Genomic DNA, 19557 nt, shown 5'->3' on the forward strand with positions numbered 1-19557 from the left:
TGATGGTGATGATGATGGTGATGATGATGATGATGGTGATGATGGTGGTGGTGATGGTGGTGATGGTGGTGTGACGATTCTTTTATAGGCTCCATCTATTCCAGAAACTTGATTTGATCAATGTAGCCAAGTTGGTGAGAATCAGGGAAAGTGATATTCTCAAAGAATTTCCACAAAACCGAGGTAGGAATCAGACTCGACTTGGGTAATGGATAATGCAGAGTTCTTTCTAGGCACAACCCTTAGTTCTACCATCTCAGATTTCCCAATCCTGACAAAAGGTAACCAAATGAAGCACAAGGTTGTTCAGAGAGTGTGCGAGAACAGAAAAGCGAGACTGACTCCCAAGAAACTCTGGTCCATTCTCACCCTGGAGAGAGGGGTACTTGCACCTAATCTTTCTAAACTTACAGATTTGAGGTTAGAAGAGAAATTTTAGAACCAGTGTCTTAGCTGAGCCTGTTTCTTCGTTAGCCAAATAACGGTGAGCTTTCCAATTATTATAAAGGTCTAATAATTTAATGCATGAAGACTATGCAGCACAGTTCTGGGCACAAAATATGCATTCAGCACTTGGCACCTGCTGCATAAAAAATGTAATTAAATTAATCTTTACAGTTCTCCAAAGGATCTGTCCCTCCACTTTCAGCATGGGGCCTTGAACCCAAGGCCTTCACACTCAGGTACATCCCAGCCCTTTTACATTTTGAAACAGGGTCTCACTAAGTTGCACAGCCTGGGCTTGAATGTGGGGTCTTCCTGCCTCAGCCTCCCAGAGTGGTGAGCTAGGCTCCATTTTTAAGGCTGTATAAACTAAGACAGAGTTAAACCAAGTAATTTTTCAATCTTGTTTTATTTTTTGTGGTACTTGAAATTGAACCTAAGTGTACTCTACCACTAAGCTACATCCCCAGTCCTTTTGTTCATTTTATGTGGAAACAAAGTCTCACTGGCCTCAAACTTGCAATTCTCCTGTCTCAGCCTCTAGGGTAGCTGTGATTACAGGTATGTGCCAATGTGCCCAATTTCAAATAACTTTTTTTTTCTTTTTGGTACCGGGGATCAAATTCGGGTCTTTGCACTTGCACAGCAGGCGGCAAAACCACTGAGCTAAATCCCTGGCCCTCAAATAACTTTTAATAGTGGCTAACATGTACTGGGCCCATACAGATGCCTAAGCACTGTGCTACACGTTACCTCAGTTAACCCTACCAACAACCACAGGAGGTTAGAAACCCTCTCTTTTTCCCCTTCTACAGATGAGAAAACAGAGGCACAAGGAAGTTGCAAAAAGTGCCTGGGTGCTGAGAGGAAGATGCAGGCTTTGCCCTCGGGTGAGTTACTCCAGAATCCACCTGCTTAGCCAGCAACTGGAAGGGTGGCAAGGCTTCGGTTACACGGGGGTGACACTGGCTGGGGACCCGGTAGGGAGCTCCCAGGCACGCATCTGCCAGCGCAGTGTGTGTTCTTCCCTCCAGGATTTTGCAGCCAACAACACATCTGAGCTTCCAGGGTTGCTCCGGACCACGTGCTTGTGAGCAGGACTTGCCCAAGCCCAGCTGCTTTGGCGAGGAAGTCAGCAGAGGGGATGTCCCCTTGCTCCTGCAAGAACGTGCTCCTTACCTCCTGTGGGCTGCAGGAACAGGGATCCAACCAGATTAGCCGTTTCAAAATGAAAACCCAAAAGCAAGGCTCATGCCCCCTTCTCTTCAAAAACAAAAAGAAAAAAAGAAAGAAATAAACATCAAGCCAAAAAGGAGCAATAGCAAAGCCCTTGAATCCATCTGTGACAGAGGCTATTTTGTGCCTGGTTTCCTTGGGTGGCCTTGTCTTAATGGCCTCTAATTCATAGAGACAAAACACATAAAACAATTTAGGGCATTGGCACACTCACCCAGGAGCGCGGCCGACTCCTGGGGGAGCGTTTTGGCAGGCCTTTGGAGGCCTGCCCTGCCGCCGGGGCTGGGAGGCTCCCGGGAACCTAGCAAAGAGCAAAGGAACGGCTAGTTTTCCTTTTGCTTCTGCCATTCCCTGCTTGCTGGGCCTGAGAGGTATCTGAGGGCCGTGGGCTGGGCGGATAATTATCTGTCTTGTAATTATAGCCAGTTGTGGGGGCCTCGCGCCTGTCCCCCACGTCGCCAGGCGGCTGGGAAGAGCGCTCCGGAGTGAAGGATTTACGGCCGGCCGTGCGGCTGGGATGTGTGTTTTGGCTTGTGTGCTCAAAGAGCACAGCCTCACCCTCTTTTCATTCTTTTGCTTTTCCCCCTCTCTCTTTAATCTCGACTTCACAAGGGAGCGAGTTGGTTGTTAATTCGCTTGGATTTTGAATCTGGGCCTTTTCATGTGTGAGAGGCTGGAAGGTGCCTTGAGGGTCCTGGTTGCCATTCAGTCTTTGGTGTCAAGGAAACTGTTCTCCACAGGGAATGAATTCAGTGCGTTCACAAAGGCGCATTAGCAAAACATCGGCCCCTATTTACAGAACACTTGTGCTAGTGTCCAGGTGTGAGCAGGACATCCCAGCATTACCCCCCGTTTTACAGATGAGGAGACTGAGCCACAGCGAGGGGAGTCACTTACCCAGTGCCACAAGGCCAGAAAATCAGCCATTGGGCAGCCAACCATGAGACGAGATTATGGATGGATGGGGAAGGCTGGATATTAGGATGACAGATGTGTGACTTGTGGAGAAACTTAACCCAATGACATGTAGTTTTAGCGGATAAAGAAGTACCTGCAAAATCCCAGGGTTATGCACTGAATTTGTGGCAGATCCAGGTTTTCTGATATTCTGCCCAGAACTCCTGACCCCTGGTCTCTGTTGCTTCATCTTCTCCCTGCTGGAGAGTTTCTGAGCCCTACAAAGGCTGCACATGCACACTCTTAAACTCTCCCTCATTGGGCCTAGGTGCTTTCAGGGAACTAGAGCTACCGCATAGCCTTCATTTGTGACCCCAAGGAGGGCAACCAGCCAGCCAGGCTAGCCTAGGAGCAGGGGGATGAGAAATATTCAGGACTGAAAGTAGTACATCTCAGCCACTCTATTTTGACCTGGTAAATGGATGAAACATGTGCAAAGCAAGCATTTTAGGACCATTGTCCAGCATGGGGCTGGGCTTGGGGCTGAGACCCAGCTGGCACGGGATCTCATTTGTACCATTCCCTCATCAGTGGGTGACCTTGGTCAAGGAAGGCACTGATCTCCCTGAACCCCAGTTTCTTCATCTGTAAAACAGAGGTGGCGCTTAAATCTGTCTCAGGGTGGTCAAGAGGTTGAAGTGCAATGATGCAAGCCAGATGCCTAATGCGGGGTGTCTCCCAGGGAACGTGCCATCAAGCCCCCATCAGGGGCCTTCATCCTGCAAGTATAGTTCAGGGCCAATGGCAGGCTCTAAAGTCGCTGTGCCCTGCTGGTTGCTGGCTCATCCTAGTGGGCACGGCTGCCTCTCTGGGTTATATTTTCTGGAGTTGTGAAACCAAATACATACAAGGTCCAGAAGAGAATTGGAATTATGTGTCCCCGCAGCTTCGTGAGGGAGCCATGGCTCTTGTGCCCATTTTCTGGAGATCCAGGAAGGTAAAGAGAGTTGCCTCAGGTCACTCGTGTCATAAGTGCTTGAGGAGAGACAGGGCACAGCCCATCTCCAGAGCTCTTGGTAACAAAACGGCTTCCCTTTTTATGACAGCATCGAATTGCTTTTGTGTGGGTTTAACATACATCATGCAGCTCGTTTCTTTTTATTTTGCATTTGGTTTGAGTTTTAAAATTTTATTTTACTTCTCTGGAAACAATACTGGGGTGAACACCCCAGTATTTTCTACACCAGGCTCTCCCAACCATGGGACTCTTGACATTTGGGGACACACAGCTGTCTGTGGCAGGGCTGTCCTGGGCATCGCAAGATGCTCAGCAGCACCCCTGGCTCTGATCGCCAGATGCCAGTAGCACTCCATTCTATGTCTGCAGACCTTGCCAGGTGCCCTTGCAGGGGACAAAATCAAATCACTTCCTGTTGAGAACCACTGTTCTACATTTTATATTCTGATGTGATGGTTTCCCGGATCCAATTGTTTGTGCAATGTTTTTAAGGATCCCTGATGCCTGGGGCCCAGCTGTCTCCCTCAGAGTGGCACAGCGCCTCACCTGCACACTCTGCTCCTCACCTGCCCGCCAGCGGCCAATTTGACTTGGGCAATCCTAGGATTCCAGGAGGCACAGCACACTTCTAGAAGTATAGGACAGACAGGCCCAAATGAGGAAACCGAGCTTGGAAGGGGCAGGGATCTGCCCTAGGCCACACATGGCACAGTTGGGTCTTTGAACATTGATCCACAGTGACTTTAACTGTCGTCAGACAGCCCCACTAGGCAGCTCAATCATGCCAAGTTAAAGTGATTCATTGAGGCCAATGTGACTTCCAGGTCTCTTCTACCAGGTGGTATGGGATTTCATAATTTTTACAATTTTTATTGCGCTGGCTGTGGATGAAGGCAGTGCTTTGGAGGCAGGGCGGGGAGGGACGTGTAGGGCGGTGGAAGGACTGGTCAAAGTTTATGGGATTGCAGCCTGCCATGGACTAAGTTTATTGTCCTTTGTAAATTCTCTGTCCTTTTCCTCTTTGAAGTCGGGAGCGATGGAATCAGTGGCCTAATTGATACAGGATGGGGAGAGGCTGACGATACTCAAAGAGTAGGGGCTGATGTGCTGCGGCAACCCCAGGAGTTTCTTTCTGGAGATCTATGGGGGAAATGATCTATTGACCCAGTGTGATGCAGAATGAGCTTAAACTTCCCCGGGGCTTCCTGCTCTGCCCTGTGTCTGTCTTGTTGACTTCATCTTCCTTCTCCTGGCCTTGGGCTCACTCTGCTGCAGCCACAATTGCCTTATTTTCCTTTTTAAAAAAGCTATGTCTGTTCCTACCTTCGGGCCTTTGCACTTGCTCTTCCTGTTGTCTGGACCTCCCTCTTGGGAGTTATTTTGGTGGCTGATCCCTTTGATTGCTTCAGATCCCCGCTAACCTGCCTCTGCATGAGAGAGGCCTCCCAGACCACCCTGTTTCAGGAAACTCCCCCCTCACCCTGTTTTTCTCTATCACATCCCCCTAATCCATACCCTTTGGGGGAGATGAGGTTTCAATCACTCACTGTATGAAATTTCCATTTTTGTTCACTATTTTAGGACACGGTGTCCTTATGGAGGACAGGGACCTCGCCTATCTTGTCATAGGCTTCTCTGGAGCGGCTTGGGTGGTGGTTAGTCGAGTGGAGTAATTGAGGATCTATCTACTCTTTGCAAGATCTGGAGAGAGGTTGAAGCAGGACAAGGAAATGTGGACACATACGAAGTGTAGGTGGCTTTGCACGCTAGGGTGCAGTTAGCAGATGGAGGCGCCATGACAACTGTGGGGGGGGGTGGGTTCTCCAAGAGGGGCTCCTGCAGATGCCCCCAAGTGGACTTTCAGGCATGTAAAGGGTTAGATTGGCTGGCAAGGAGCAGGCCAGGCGCCTTACGCCGGGAGCAGATGGAGGCTGGGTGGAAGGCTGAAGCTTGCGGGGACCGAGACCGGCGTTCAGGAAAGCTGGACCGAGCAGACCGAGTTGCTGGAGCAGCTGGGGTTGCATGGCATTGTGGGTATGTGTTGGGCACAGCCTTGGGACCCCAAGAGGGTTTGCAGGATACACAAGGAAGAGCAAGAGAGGGGAGTTGGGTGGCGCATGGGGTTGGGGTTTCCGTCTGCCATGGAGCAGCTGTGTGGCTGGATCAGCACTAGCTGTGTGGCCTTGGTGGGTGACCTCTCTGAGCCTCAGTTTTCCCTTCTACAAAGTGAGGTTAGGAATAGTGATGGCTCCATAGGGTTGCTCTGGGCTAAGACGTGGTAATCCATATAGACAAAGCCTTGAACTGAGCCTGGAGCTCAGTAAAGCGACCACATCTCTGATGTCATTGCATTCTCTGCCACACTACATGAAGGACGTGATCCCCGTGTTGTGGACGAGAAAACAGTATCCTTGCAAATTCCAGAAACGCAGGGAGCTCTAGGGACACAAAAACAGAATTGAGCTATTTGTGGTCAGATTGGGATGAAAGCTACCCATGGAGAAGCCACATGGAAGGGAGGCTGCTGCTGGGAGCTGTGGGGCTCGGGCTACACCCGCAGGAAACCACATGAACTCAGAAGAGGACCTGAGAGTGCAGAGCGGACCACTGCCCAGTCGGCAAGCTCAGCTCGCCCCGGTGAGACCCTGACCCGGGAAGGCAGCTGAGCCACGCCGGCGCTCCTGGCCCACAGAGACTGTACGCTAATAACTATGGGTTGCTCGAAGCTGCCCAATTTGTAGTAATTTGTTATGCAGCAGTGGAAAATGAATTCAGCTGGAGGTCTGGCCGTCATGTGCTCAAGATTCCTATCAGTAATCTTTCAGTCCTTCCAGCTTCGAGTTCCAGGAACTTCTGCTGAGCAGTTGCAGGTGTGAGCATGGAGTTCCCGTTGCTCGAGTTGATCTTATTTCACAGCAACAAGAATATGCGTCCCGGAGCTGCTCACTCCATGTCCTTGGGGAAGTTGCTTACCCTCTCTCCATCTTCCTTTCCCCAACTGTAAAGTGGAACTAAAGAGTAGATCCAGCCCCTCAGGGTTCTATAAGGCTGAAACGACAGATAAATAATACAAAAGTTTGGAATGGTGCCGGATGAACGGTGCTCAAAAACCTTAAAGACATTATACAAATTAACAGGCTATTGTTGCTCTCCCTGTCATCACAACAGGTTACGGAGGGGCCGGTGATGCCCCCATTTCATATGGGAGCAGCTGAAGGTCAAAGGCAACACGCGTCTTAGTCGAGGTCCCAGGTTTGCTTGGTGGCAGAGCCGGGCATCAAAAAGGGACTCGAATCTTTTCTCTGTCTTCCTCCTGCTCTGTGTCTGTCTGCACCCCACATCTTTCTCCTTCATGGAGCTGTGTTGGAATCATGACGCGGGCATCGGCAGCCCACAGGGCCACTTTGCCCTGCCCTCCTGCTGCCTGACATTTTCAGCTGTCTTGGCCCCATCTCCTTTCGGAGGGCTCCAGATGGACTTGGCTTTCTTCTTGTACCATTTCTTGACCCCGCACCCTACCATGTGCCCATCCCCTTTGGGAGGCAGGAGCTGCAGTGTTGCCCTCCCAGCTGGTGTCTTCTGGTTAACCCTGCACGCAGCCCTTTCCCGCCCCTGTGCCTGCTCTTTCTCTTGGGCCTGGGGAGCCCCTCACTCTCTGCCCCGACTTGACTCCTACATGTCTTTCTCTAACCCTCAGCCCCCTGGGGCTCACTCCCAGGCAGAGCTTCCTTCCCTCCCCACAGGGTTCCCCTCTGTGTCTCTCTACCAGCTGCCTGGTGAATTTAGCCTGGGCAGGGACTAGATCTTATCTGTTTATTCCTGGGTCTTAAGGACTCAGCGCTGTGTCTGTGAATAAGTGGACGAGTGAATGAAGACTGCAACCCTGAGAAGCCCTCCCCCGGCATGAATGTAGAAAACATCTAGATCTGCATCTGTCTTTCAATGCTCTGAGCTAGAGAGGGGCTTGGCCTCTTCTCTGTCTGTAGCAATGGCTTCGAGACGATGCTAATAACAGAGTCCCAAAGGAATCCAGATCTGGGAACCCCTAAGGGGAAGCTTGGCTTTTCTTTTTCTTTATATTCCTTGTTGGGCACATGATAGGTCCTCAACTGGTGTTTGTTGAATGATTCATTAAGTGTACACATGGATGTGGATAGTAGCATAACAACTGCAGTGGAGACTGATTTGGGGTCTGTCTAGTATCTCCAACTCCCAGGGGAGTGCTCAGCACATAGTAGGTCCTTGGATCTCAGGGAAGCAGGGCGTCCCAAACTTATTCCTGAGCTTCTAAGGGCTCTCTGTCCTCTGCCCCCCAGGGCCCGGCTTTCTAGCCTTTGCTGAGCTCTGTTCCCTTTTGTGGTTGGAAGTCAGTTCCTTCGCATTGTGTAAACACGTTTTGTGTGGTTGAAATGTATTTTAGAAATGTCACTAATTACCCAGTCGCCTGTAACCACTCTTCTAGCGGCATAATTGGTGTGTCACGTAAATACCTAATTAGGGGCCTTGGAGGATGGGTGGTTGGGAGCCCTGGTGGCTGGAGGCTTTTTGGAGATGCCTGGGTCCCCTGCATCAGTGGCAGGAGGAGGGAGGTTCTCAGGTTGCCCAGGGGCTCTGGTACTCCGGCCTCCAGGACGAGGCTGGGTCCGGCATGGAGCTACATGCACGGACTTCTCAGGCCACCGAGTTTAATGGGAACCAACTGCCCCACTCCTCCGTCGTCTGCTGGCCAGAGCGTGCTGTGCATTTCAGACTCAAATGACTCACACATGTGAGGTGCCTCACGCTCCTTTCTGCCCCAGTGGCCGTGTTGCTATGGTCCTGGCCTTGCTCTGGGAACAGCTGCCATTCCTCAGCAACCCCCAGCTGAACCCATTTTAAAAGATGCAACAGGTCACTGGCTACACCCTGAGTCTTTCATCCTTGGAGATGCCTCGCCATGGCCACCATGACGTGTCAGAAGCGGCTCTTCATCCCAGACAGGATTTCAGGCACCGTCTTTCATGTCCTTTCTTGGAGGTCTCTTTCCAGGCTTCCTGGCCACACGTGGGAAGTGCTGAGTGTCCTGACTGCATCCGGTCACACATGGCCATCACTTCAGTGATGTGACCACAGAATGAGCAATGTCCATGTTCCCCAGATTGTCCTGCTTCAAGGCATTTCCTTGGAACTGGTTCCCTGGGTGATGGTGGGATGAGTTTTAGTATTAAGGTACCCAGTTCTGGAAAGGGCTGGGCCACCCTGACCTGACCAGCACCTGCCTATTGTCCTGGATGTCACTGAGTGTCTACCACATGCCCACGAAACTTTGAGGTTTGAGGGGGGGAGATGCTCAAGTGAGAGATGGTTAACTGGTCTCCTCTACCTAAAATTTTGGATCATGTGATCAAATCCTGTACCCTCCTGAGCCTCAATGATCTTGTCTAGAAAATGGGTATAATAATGGACCAGTAGATGAGTTGTAAGGATGGACTGATGCCAGGGTCTAATCACAAGGTGAGCTACCCATGAAGGCCCACTAAAACTATTGGATCTGGCTTCTCCTCTATACAGTGGGGCAAAGCATCAGCCATATTGGATCGTGGTGAGGTTTCCAGACCACTCGTGTGTAACACAATTACACAGTGCCTGGCACACTCGAAATGCTCCATGTGTGTGTCAGTCATCACCCTCACAACTTTTACTTTGTTATCAGCATCATCATCTTCTCATCCAAGTATTTTGGCCGTTACTGGGCTTGGAAACTGAGGCACGGAGGAATTAAGTGACTTGCCCAAGGTCACACAGCTGGGAAGTGGCAGCACTGGGATTTGAACACTGGTCCATATGGTTGTGGATCTAGGGTGCCCTCTTCCCCCTGCCATCCTCCCTGGGACCATGGAAAATGTACTAAGGTTATGGGCAAGTGATGGTGATAAGAAAGGTTACAAGGTCTCAGTGACAAGAAAAGGGGCAAAAAGACATAGACCAGGATTCCTGGAAGAAAGGAAATGGTGGTGACAGGTGTGAAGATTTTGTATGGCTGGGAGGGTGATGGAAGCAAGGAGAAAGAGACACACATAGAAAAGAATTAATGTGTTGTTTTCCTCCCGTACTGGGGATTGAACTTAGGACCTTGAGCTGTTGAGGGAGGCATGGTACCACTGAACTAAATCCCCTGCCCCAAAGTATTTGTTTATTGTACTTAAAAGAAGCTAAAATGATTCATTAGTGATTCTGATACTTAAATTTTGGGAACCATTACTTTTGTTTCTGTAATGGTAAAACAATTATAAATTTAACATTTCAGCTCTTTTCAGAATAGTACTGTTATAGTTTAGATTTTAAGTATTCCCTGTTCAAGGTCCATATGATACAGGCTTGGAGGCCAGTGTGAGCACTATTAGGAGCTGGGGGAACCTTTAAGAGGTGGAGTCTAGTGGGAGGAAGTTGGGCCATTGGGGGTGTGTCTTTGAAGAGGATTATAGGACCCGCCCCTTCCTGCCTCTCTCTGCTTCCTGTCTGCCATTAGGTGAGCAGCTTCCTCCCTAACATAGCCCACCATGAGGTACTGTGCTGCTGCAGGCCAAGTGACCATGGACTAAAACCTCTGAAACTGTGAGCCAGACTAAACCTTTCCTCCTTATAAATTGATTTTTCAATTATTTCATTACAGCAATAGAAATCTGTCTAATACAAATAATAATTTTAAAAATGCAGTGGGTTCTCTTTCATTGGATGCCTGAAACAGAGAGAGGTTTGTTTTGAGATGGGAAAATGCTATTTATTTATTAAGTGATTGATTCGCTTATTTTTTTATCATCAAATTGATTCATGATTTTAAAGAAAATTTGGAAATTTAGAAAATAGAAGAAAAAATTTAAAAATTACTCATAATTTCCCCACCCAAACATACTGACACTTAACATTGTTTCTGACTCTTTCTATAATAGCTTTGAAAAAGCTAACAGGTTTAATAGCGCTATAAAGCTAATATTGTATCTTGAATTTTCCTGTAATAATTTTAACACTAGCATTTATGTATTATCATGAGCAAATTTTACTAGCTCACAAACATAAGGATTCACCAAGGTTCATAATTCTTGTAGTATTGGTACTATGGGTTTCTAATTCTTCACTATTATAAAAACAATGCAAAGAACATCTTATTTTGCAAGGACTGTTTTTTTTCTTCTTTTCTCCCCCTTTGTCTCCTCCCCTTATCTTCTCTCAATTTTTCTTTGTGTTTGGATTTCTCTTTGTGATGAATTCTTAGGGGAGAACTGCTGAGGCCAAGCTGTGGACATTTTAAGGTCCTAAACACATGTTGCTAGGCGTTCGTTTTTTACCAAGGTACTCCACATGACATCGTGAGGCTTCTTTAACTTTCCAGCTTCATAACGATGGAGACAACGTTCATTCACTCATTCATTCAATTATGTATTCACCAACATCTATGGAGCACCTGCCTCCTGCCAGGACGTGCTGCTATATAAGATATAACTCTTGGAGCTTCCCAGCTGTGAGTCTGAAGTGTGCCTTGTCTCAGATTTTTAACTTTTAGCTAGGGCCTGGCCCTCAGAGGTCTCCTTGGGGGCCCCTGACTCCTTAGGAGAGGTGCCCAGTAGCCCAATATTTCCAGGAACTCTGTCCTGATGTGCACTGGCACCTGGCATCTGGGAGACAAGAGTAGCAAACGCTCATTGTTTGAGCTCCTTGGAGCGAACACTTAAGTGTCCGACCGAGCATTAAGCACTTTGCCTCCTCCTCACCACTTCTCTCCGACAAAGCTTTTATACGGAGCACGAGCGCCCATAAATAACAGACCGACTTATAAATAAATACAGCTGGGAGCCCACAAAAGCTGACAAATGCTGTTTATTTAATTTCTCGAGTGTGGTCCATTTGGGATCCAATGGGAAGAGCTCGCTAAGCTTTTAAAAGGCCAGCTTATGTGCTTAATCTCGGTTTTCCTCTTGAGGGGCCATCCTGCCATCTCCCCCATACCTGCCTTGTTTAGTAAAGCAGCAGGGCTGTCTATGAAGGCAGGGATTTGGGACAAAGCAAGGCTTCTCGGGCCCCTCCCCATGAGGGGCACTTGAGCCTGGATGCGTCACAGCCACACCAGCCTCAGTAATGCGGCTTGCACCCACCTGTAGGACTGGCCTCGTTAATCACACACCAGGTGGGCTTGTCCGAATCCTCACTGCTTACTGAGGGGTGAAGGGAAGAGCAGAAGAGCAATGTGGAGTCAATGCGGGCCTCTTTCTGTGAATGTCTGGGCCATCAGTTATCTCAGATATGAGCCAAGAGGGCCACGCATCCCAGAGGGAGATCGTGCGATCGTGAGCATCCACAGGGCCACACTTGGCCAGCTGCTTCCTGCCCCAGGCTCTTTGCACATGCTCTTCCTTTCGCCTGAAACGCTGGTCTCCCCATTCTGATCTCAATAACTCTTTCCCATCCTTCAGATTGCAACGTCAAGCTGCTTCTGGGAAGACTTCTCTGCCAGACAATCAGGGAAACGGACTACCAGTTTCTGGTTATACAACTACACGGGACCTGTCTTTTGTCATTCTGTTCAGCATTTTGATGAAAGTATCCAGGGTGCAATTATTGGTTGATTGCCTGTCCTGCTTAATCAAGTATCACTTCTCCTTGGCTACTGCCCACCTCTGGGCCACCATCTCCTTCCACCTGAGAGACCTGAGCCTCCTCCAGCCCCACGCAGTCTGCACTCTGTTGGTCACAGCGGTCGAGGGTCACAGAAGTCACAGTGCGCGTGTCCTCTGCTCAGCCCCTGCTCACTTTGCTGCAGCCACTCTTGTCTCCCTCGGCTTGTAGAAGGGGCCAAGCCCTCTCTTGCTCTTCTCTTGAATAGCTGGGCTCTCTCCTTTCTTTTCCATCTGTCCAGAAGGCTTCCCTGGCCACCTCTGCCCTGGCCCAGGAGGCCTCTCCCATGTGCCTGCCCCAGCGTCTGTGCCTCTGTCACATCGAGCGCATTTCATCAGCTCTGTGTTGATCTCTTACCAAGCATGTGGGGGTCCGTGACGGAAGAGCCCTGGATTTCTCTCCTGCTCAGTGCCAGTCCCCAGCACAAGGAAATATCTGGCATAAAGAAGTGTCCTGCTGTAGCCAAAGCGAAGCATCGCATGGTTTTGGCCAACTGCTCAGCCAGCCAAGATCTTGCAGTGGGGCTGCTGGATTTTCTTATCAGCAGAAATCTGGCGGCCTTGATTTTTGTTTCCAGCTGTGGGGAAAGATGCCACCACAGGGGTCTCAGAGCATCCTGGGTGCCTGTGGTGGGGGCGGGGACACCCTTGCCAAGGGAGGGAGACCCCTAGTAGGGAGGAATGCAGTTGCCTGGGAAGTGCACTGCCCAAGAGGAGGGACACATGCAGGAAGATGATGGGAAGGGGCTGAGCTGTCCTGACTCAGAGGAGTGAGTGCTGAGCCGGGCCGTGGCTGAGTCTTGCTCAGGACTGTGACAGTAGACTCTGCTACTACTTGGGATCTTGTTTGCCCACACAGTGGCCCCAGCTTGGTATTTAGCTTAGAAGACAGAATGAATGGGGCACTGCAAAGCGTATGGACTTCAAATTCAGATGCTCCCAGTTTCACACCTCAGTGTGGCTGTGTATTACGATTTCTTTTATGACCTTCTTGGGGGAAATCACTTCACCTCTAAGTTTTATTTTCCTTAAAATGAATCATCTCTCCCAAGGATCTATTTGCTTCTGAGACCCCTCTTCCCACAACGGTCTTCTATTTCTTGAAACAATGCTGCCCCAGGACCTTCGCACCTGCCTTTCTTTTCTTTTTCTTTTTTTCTTTTTTGCTGATATGCAGAATTTATTAAGCTTTGCACATGTAATAGAGCAGTTTCCTTTCATCCAAAGTGCTAACAAAAGCTCTAGCAATCAAGAATGGCAGCACGTCATTTTATAACAATCAACATTGTAGCTTTTCAAATTTGGTTTTCAGAAGAATTTATCTTCGAGTAAATCTAGTCATGCTTTTAAAAATTGCTTTAGGTCACTCCAACCTTGGCACTTAACATTTGGCATAAACAAGAAAACAATCCCAATTTGATAAATAACAGATAACATTGTAGGCCATAAACATACAGCATGAGGAAGTGGTGGTGTAAGTCAGTAGTTGTTAAACTACTAGAGTGCCTTGGCCTCTCTGTGCAGAGGGTTTGATTCACCAGCCTGGACACTCAGTTTTCAAAGTAGGAGCAACTTCTACAGTATCATTTCTCACACTGCAAACAAGTAGAGAATGAGGACTTCTTTTTTTTTTTTGGTACCGGAGATTGAACTCGGGACTTTGTGCTCACGAGGCAGGTGGTGGAACCACTGAGCTAAATGAGGAATTCATTTTTATTAATAAATTACACCCTCAGGAGTTAGAATCAACTCCTTAGTATAAAAATGTTCAAGTTATATCAGTCATAACTGTGTGTTTATTTTAAAAGTTGCTAAATGGATTAAATGGAGACAGCAATGCTTCCCCTAATGTGATTGGTCTTACCACGTTTACAGCTGCGAAGACCTAAAACTTCAGGTGTTTGAACTGAATGTTGATGAGCATACTTATATTTCAACCTCATATGCTAGACTCTGTTATTTGGTCAACTGTTCATTTACTCTGAAATTAAAATTTTAATATTGTCAAAGTTGATATAAGTGGCATAATAACAAATATGCTGAAATGGTTATAGTCACAAGCGGGAGTTAGCAAGGATATGGGGAGATCCCACTCCCAAGCCACCCAGTAGTCGGAATTACTGTATATACTGTCACACAACTACAACAAATCAGATTTAAAGCTGTTTACTTTAGTCTGGCATCTTCACACACCCAAGATATGTACCTTATACGAAAACAGTGTTTATTCAAAAAGAAATTTTTTTGTAGCTGTTAAGTTCTTCCCTTAAATGCAAATAAAATGGCACAGAAACTTTTAATAACCAGGACTCAGAAAATTTAAAAGAATAATTTGGATTAGGAATCAAATATACAGAGTCAAAGAAGGGAAAAAATCATCTAGAAGACAAAGATCCAAGTAGCATCTCAGTTGTGGAGCAATTTTGTAAAGCAGGAAAGCGACTGTGATCACCTGCATCTTCTCATCATTCTAGCAAGTGTCTCCAGGTACCACCTGTGTCTGTATAATAGTATTTCCCTAGATAAAGGGCCTTGAGTGTACATTCAGTGTGTTTCCTGGGAATAGAAGTGAAGATATTTTCATTTTGTTTAAGTCACACAGACTATTTGGTCAAAGAAATACGTAAAGCTAAATGAAAGCACATCTGGTAGAAATACATAGCAATGAATGTTGATAAGATGTGCTTGGATCTTGCTTGCAGCATCTGGCAGTGGGGAGTGGAACAAAGGTAGCAATCTCACAGGCTCTCCTGTGTCTGTTCTGGAGGTGGCTTCGTAGTGGTAGCACTAGCATTTGCAGTTGAATTCAAGACTTCTCCAAAATCACCGCCAGCCAGCTTGTTCCCCCTACTTTAGACTTTAAGTTTTCGACCTTTTCTTCAAATGACTTGAAAATTGGGGAATTTTTTACGTCTTCCAGCTTTTTGGTGATAACAGAGCCAACAGATGAAAAGGCCGCTGAAGCCTTCTGTCTGGCCTGAGATAAGGTTTCAGAGGTCTTCCTGTATGCAGACCTGGCTGTCACATCCTGCCACCCTTCGGCAATGTTCTGCTTTAGCTCCTGTAGTGAACCGATCCCAAGTTTCCACTTGATCTCTGCTAGATGCTTCTCTTTTGCTGCTAACTCTTGAGACAGAGTTTGGATTTCTTCTTCCACCTTTGCCAGCTCTCTTCTCAGCTCATTCTGCTCCTCTTCCGAGAGGGTCTCGGTGGTGCTGAGGGTGGCTGCAGCATCTTCTCCTTCCTCAGGTACTGGGTCTGTCCTCAGCAAATCAAGTTTCTCAGTAGGTGATCCGGGTGGAGACAAATGCCCACTAGGGGACAGGTAGAGGTAGTTTTTGTTTACTCCTGCATTGAAATCGGACGGGGACTGGTAGTCTTCATATCAGTCTGTGTCTCTGTGATCCATCATCCCAGGCAGAGGCAGAACGCATGGCTTTATGGACGCCTGAGCTCCCTCTGCAGTTGCTCGCCCCTTGGGCCTGTTATTCCCTTTGCCCCACCTTGCAAGCTCGCTGAGACTGTCTTCCCAGTTTGGAGGCCCCACCCCAAACCTGAGTGTCCTGGCTCCTGCTTTTCTTTTTGCTACAGTGTTTTGTAGCACAATCATGTGTGCTGCTGATTTCTTGTCATCCTTCAGATCTAAGGTCAAATGTTACCACCTCAGAGAGAGTCAAAAATTGCCTACAGCTACATATTAGGTAGCTACTTTGCTATATTTTCCTTATAGCACTTAATACCATTTAGAAGTATCTTGTATATGCATTTATCTACCTGTTTACTATTTGTCTGTTATTTCCCACTAGAAATTACATTCCAGATGAGTAGGTTCTTTTGTTTACTGCTTATTTTCTTAGCACCTGGGATCGTGCCTGGCTCATAGTAAGTGCTCAATAAATATTTATTGCAAGAATGGATAATGATTTGTTGTAAGGAAGAGAGGGACTGTGGTAGAATAATTGCAAGAATGACTGTCATTCTCCACCCTTTCTGTACCTTTTGCAGCAATCCATAGCTCTTTTCCTAAAAAAGGTGGGGTCAACTGTCCTACCACTGAATTATTCCAAGCTGTAAAATGCTGCCAACATGACCCTGTGCCCAGGCCAAGCCTGGGCCTCAGAAGGTCTTGTGTGCATCTAATCTATTTCATGGAACCCTGATTTCTCTGTGGGATACACAGGGCTGAGTACCCCTGTTGCCTAACAAGCTGGCAACAGGCAGACACACAAGTGAGACCAGACTACTCAGCCTACCAGTTGGACACAGATTCGGGAGAGAATCCTACTACAGTCAGATGGGCTGCTGAGACAGAGACTTGCACAAAGCTACTGAGTGTGGGGCAGTTTGTTATGCAGCCATAGCAGCCTGATACATGGAACACACACACATACACACACATGCACACTCCTATCCAGCTTGGTGCATAGCAGGTGCTTGAGAAATAGTAGCTATTTATGGTATGGTTTGTGTGGATTATTTGGTGGTGGAGGGAGCCTTTTCCAGTTGGACAGTCATAAGCTTCACCATGGGTTAGCCATATGGTGACTAGGAGATGTGTTCCCTCTAGACTTGGGATGGTCCATTTCTGCTAATAGCAAATGTCTCTCAAGCTTTGCACTTGGTCCTTTGACCTCGGGGTCAGAAGAGCATCAAGGAGCCTCCTGCCAACCTGGCTCTCGTTGGACCTGAATAATACATGCATTTTCCTGTTTCTATGATGGTTTTAGGCCTCTGATTTATGGTGATGAACATGCCCTTCTGTTCGCCCTGGCTTTTGTTAATGACCTCTCATGAATTATCCAAGAAAGAAATGTTAAACGAGCTAATTAGGCATTAACCTTACATTATAGATCAACCACACAATTGGATCCTTCACAGCTCCCAGTGTGACAACAGAAGGCATTAAGTATTGATGGTCCCAGAAAGGGCTGAGGGAATGGACGGAGAGAAGTGCAAAGATGTGCGGAAGGAAGTGATGAAGACACCTCCTTGTGAGCCTGCTAGGAGGAGGAGAAACAAGTGTGATGCAGTCACATTGACTGAGGGTTGAATCCTAAGACACCTGTTCAGCAGCTGTGTGGGCTCAGAAAATAGGAACAGCACCCTCCTCCAGTTGTGGGGATCCAAGGTGATGCCATGTTGTAAACACCTGGTGTGTTCTAGGGCCTTGAAATACATTCTCCCTCTTCTCTTTCCTTTAGGAAAATTTGTCTTTTGAGCTCAGAATTGAAGAATGCCCACCTTTCCCCTCCCTGGGTCACCCTGTGTCACTTCAGCATTGCTAAGGCACGGTATTGGACACCACAATATAGAAAGGAGAGGTTTATTCTGGCTCGCCTTTCAGTCCACGGTCAGCTGAGTCCAAGGCAGGATGGCATGGCATGGCATAGGGGCCTGGCAGAGGAGAGCTGCTCAGGGTGTGGTGGACAGGAAGCAGAGGGAGTAAAGGGAGGAGTGAGGAGGGGAGATCACCCCATGCCATGCCCCCAGTGGCCCCACTCTTCTGCAGACCCCACCTCCTGCCAGCAACTCACTATAAGCACCCATAATCCAGTGCCCTCCCCAAAGCCCCACCTATGATCCAGTGAGGCTTTAGGGGTGAAGGGATCTAGATCTAAATCATAATACTCTGTAAAGGGAAACCGTGTTTCATTCCTGGTAGAATCAAGGTAGCAGTCTGGACAGGAGTGATGACAAATTAGCCAAGTCAAGGTGGGTAAAATCCTTCTAGTAAGTAGCTAGGTGATCTTGGATGAGATAGAGTGACAGGAGATAGATGCATGAATAATATGTCGATAACCTGATGTACTGACAAATGCTGCATGTATATATATTTTTTACTGTTTACAGATATTTTATTATCTATCATTTAATTTTATCCATAGAATATATCAGAAATATGGTCATTAGGGGCTTAGTTTTTTCCATTTAAAAGATGGGGAACTTAAGAGTCATAAGAGATGATTTGTCTCAGGGATGGAGCCAGGAGTTGGACCTCAGGCTTTAATTCCAAGTCTGATTCTGTTTTTATAATGCCATTTGACTTCTCCAAGTCACTTCCCTTTTCTGAGACACAGTTCTCAGTCACACAATGGGAGATGTAGTGGGCAAGTCTGCCTCACCTGCATCTGCTTCCAGTGGAAATTGCCCTGGTCAGGGTCCTGGTTGTGTAGGCGGCCATGTTGCATGTCATGTGATCTCACTCCTCTCACTCACCTGAGCTGTAGCTGATTGGGTGAGGTGGGCACCTAATCAAAGGCAGCCGATCACTAGGTTTCCTATGAGCAGAGGAAAGACTAGGTTGATTAGATTATCTCTTGTGGATGTGAACTAAGTGGACCTAGGTGTGAGAAAGAGCAGGCTGAGGTAAGAGTGGGCCAGACAGAGACCAACACGGAGCACTCTCATGAGGAAATGCGATGGACTTGAAAGAGAGGAAGCTTCTAGGGTCAGAAAAAAGAAAGTAGAAACAAGAGTGGGGAGAGAGAAAAGAAGGGAGGCAGCATGGATAGGGGAGGGAAGGAAGAGGAGGAAGAATGGAGGAAGGGAGGGACAGTTATATAAAAGATTGGATGGGAGAAGATGCAGGGGGATCGAGAAGTTGCTTTATGCTAAGATACTCCGATTTCATCCCTAGCCAATGTGAACCATCACTCCTTTTGTTTTGAGCTAGTTGGAGGGAACTGAACAGTGATTTTTTTCTTTTCCTTGTTCTTTCTTTCTTTCTTTTATTCATCTCTTCCTTTCTTCTCTTTTCTTTTATTTCTTCTCCTCCCTCCCTTCCTTCTTTCTCTTCTTCCATCCCTCCCTCAGCCTCCCTCCCTCAGCCCCTTCCTCCCTTCCTTCCTTTCTTCCTTCATTCCTTTCTTTTTATGGTACTGGAAATTGAACCTAGGGGTCCTCTACCACTGAGCTACATTCCCAGCCCCTTTAATGTTTTTATTTTGAGACAGGGTCTCATTAATTTGCCTGGCCTGGGCTGGAGCTTGCAGTCCTCCTGTCTCACCTTCCTAAGTGCCTGGGATTATAGATGTGCATCATCACACCTGGCTCACAATGATTTTCAAAGCCCAACCATGAAGCTTCATGAGCTCTGGCCCTGTATAGTTTTGACATGACATTGGAGCCAAGAGGACTGTCTTCAGAAACCTATTGGATGGCTGTGTGCAGGAGACAGCAGAGCCCAAGGCTGATTCCCAGTCCTCATGGACTTGAACATGAAGCCAGGCTGTGGACGCCATCACAGAGATGGCCACCCAAGGGGAGCCAATGGGGGCCCCATGGAGAACAGCTAACTCCTCCCCATCTGTCCCG

General features: G+C 47.7%; 1 long non-coding RNA gene and 1 pseudogene across 1 annotated transcript in view; one reads left to right on the forward strand and one right to left on the reverse strand.

Annotated features, from left to right (window-relative positions):
• Nucleotides 1–1455, forward strand: part of LOC110348819 (uncharacterized) — a 7136-nt gene extending 5681 nt beyond the window's left edge. The window contains exon 3 of the long non-coding RNA XR_002394392.2: nucleotides 1260–1455. This is a non-coding gene — a long non-coding RNA (uncharacterized LOC110348819). The remainder of the gene's footprint in view (nucleotides 1–1259) is intronic.
• Nucleotides 1456–14938: 13483 nt separating this feature from the next.
• Nucleotides 14939–15652, reverse strand: LOC101718291 (tumor protein D52 pseudogene; annotated as a pseudogene).
• Nucleotides 15653–19557: the final 3905 nt, after the last annotated feature.

Source organism: Heterocephalus glaber, unplaced genomic scaffold, assembly GCF_053883595.1.
Source record: "Heterocephalus glaber isolate CG9 unplaced genomic scaffold, H.glaber_assembly_v1.0 deba00001687, whole genome shotgun sequence".
Taxonomy (NCBI): Eukaryota; Metazoa; Chordata; class Mammalia; order Rodentia; family Bathyergidae; genus Heterocephalus; species Heterocephalus glaber.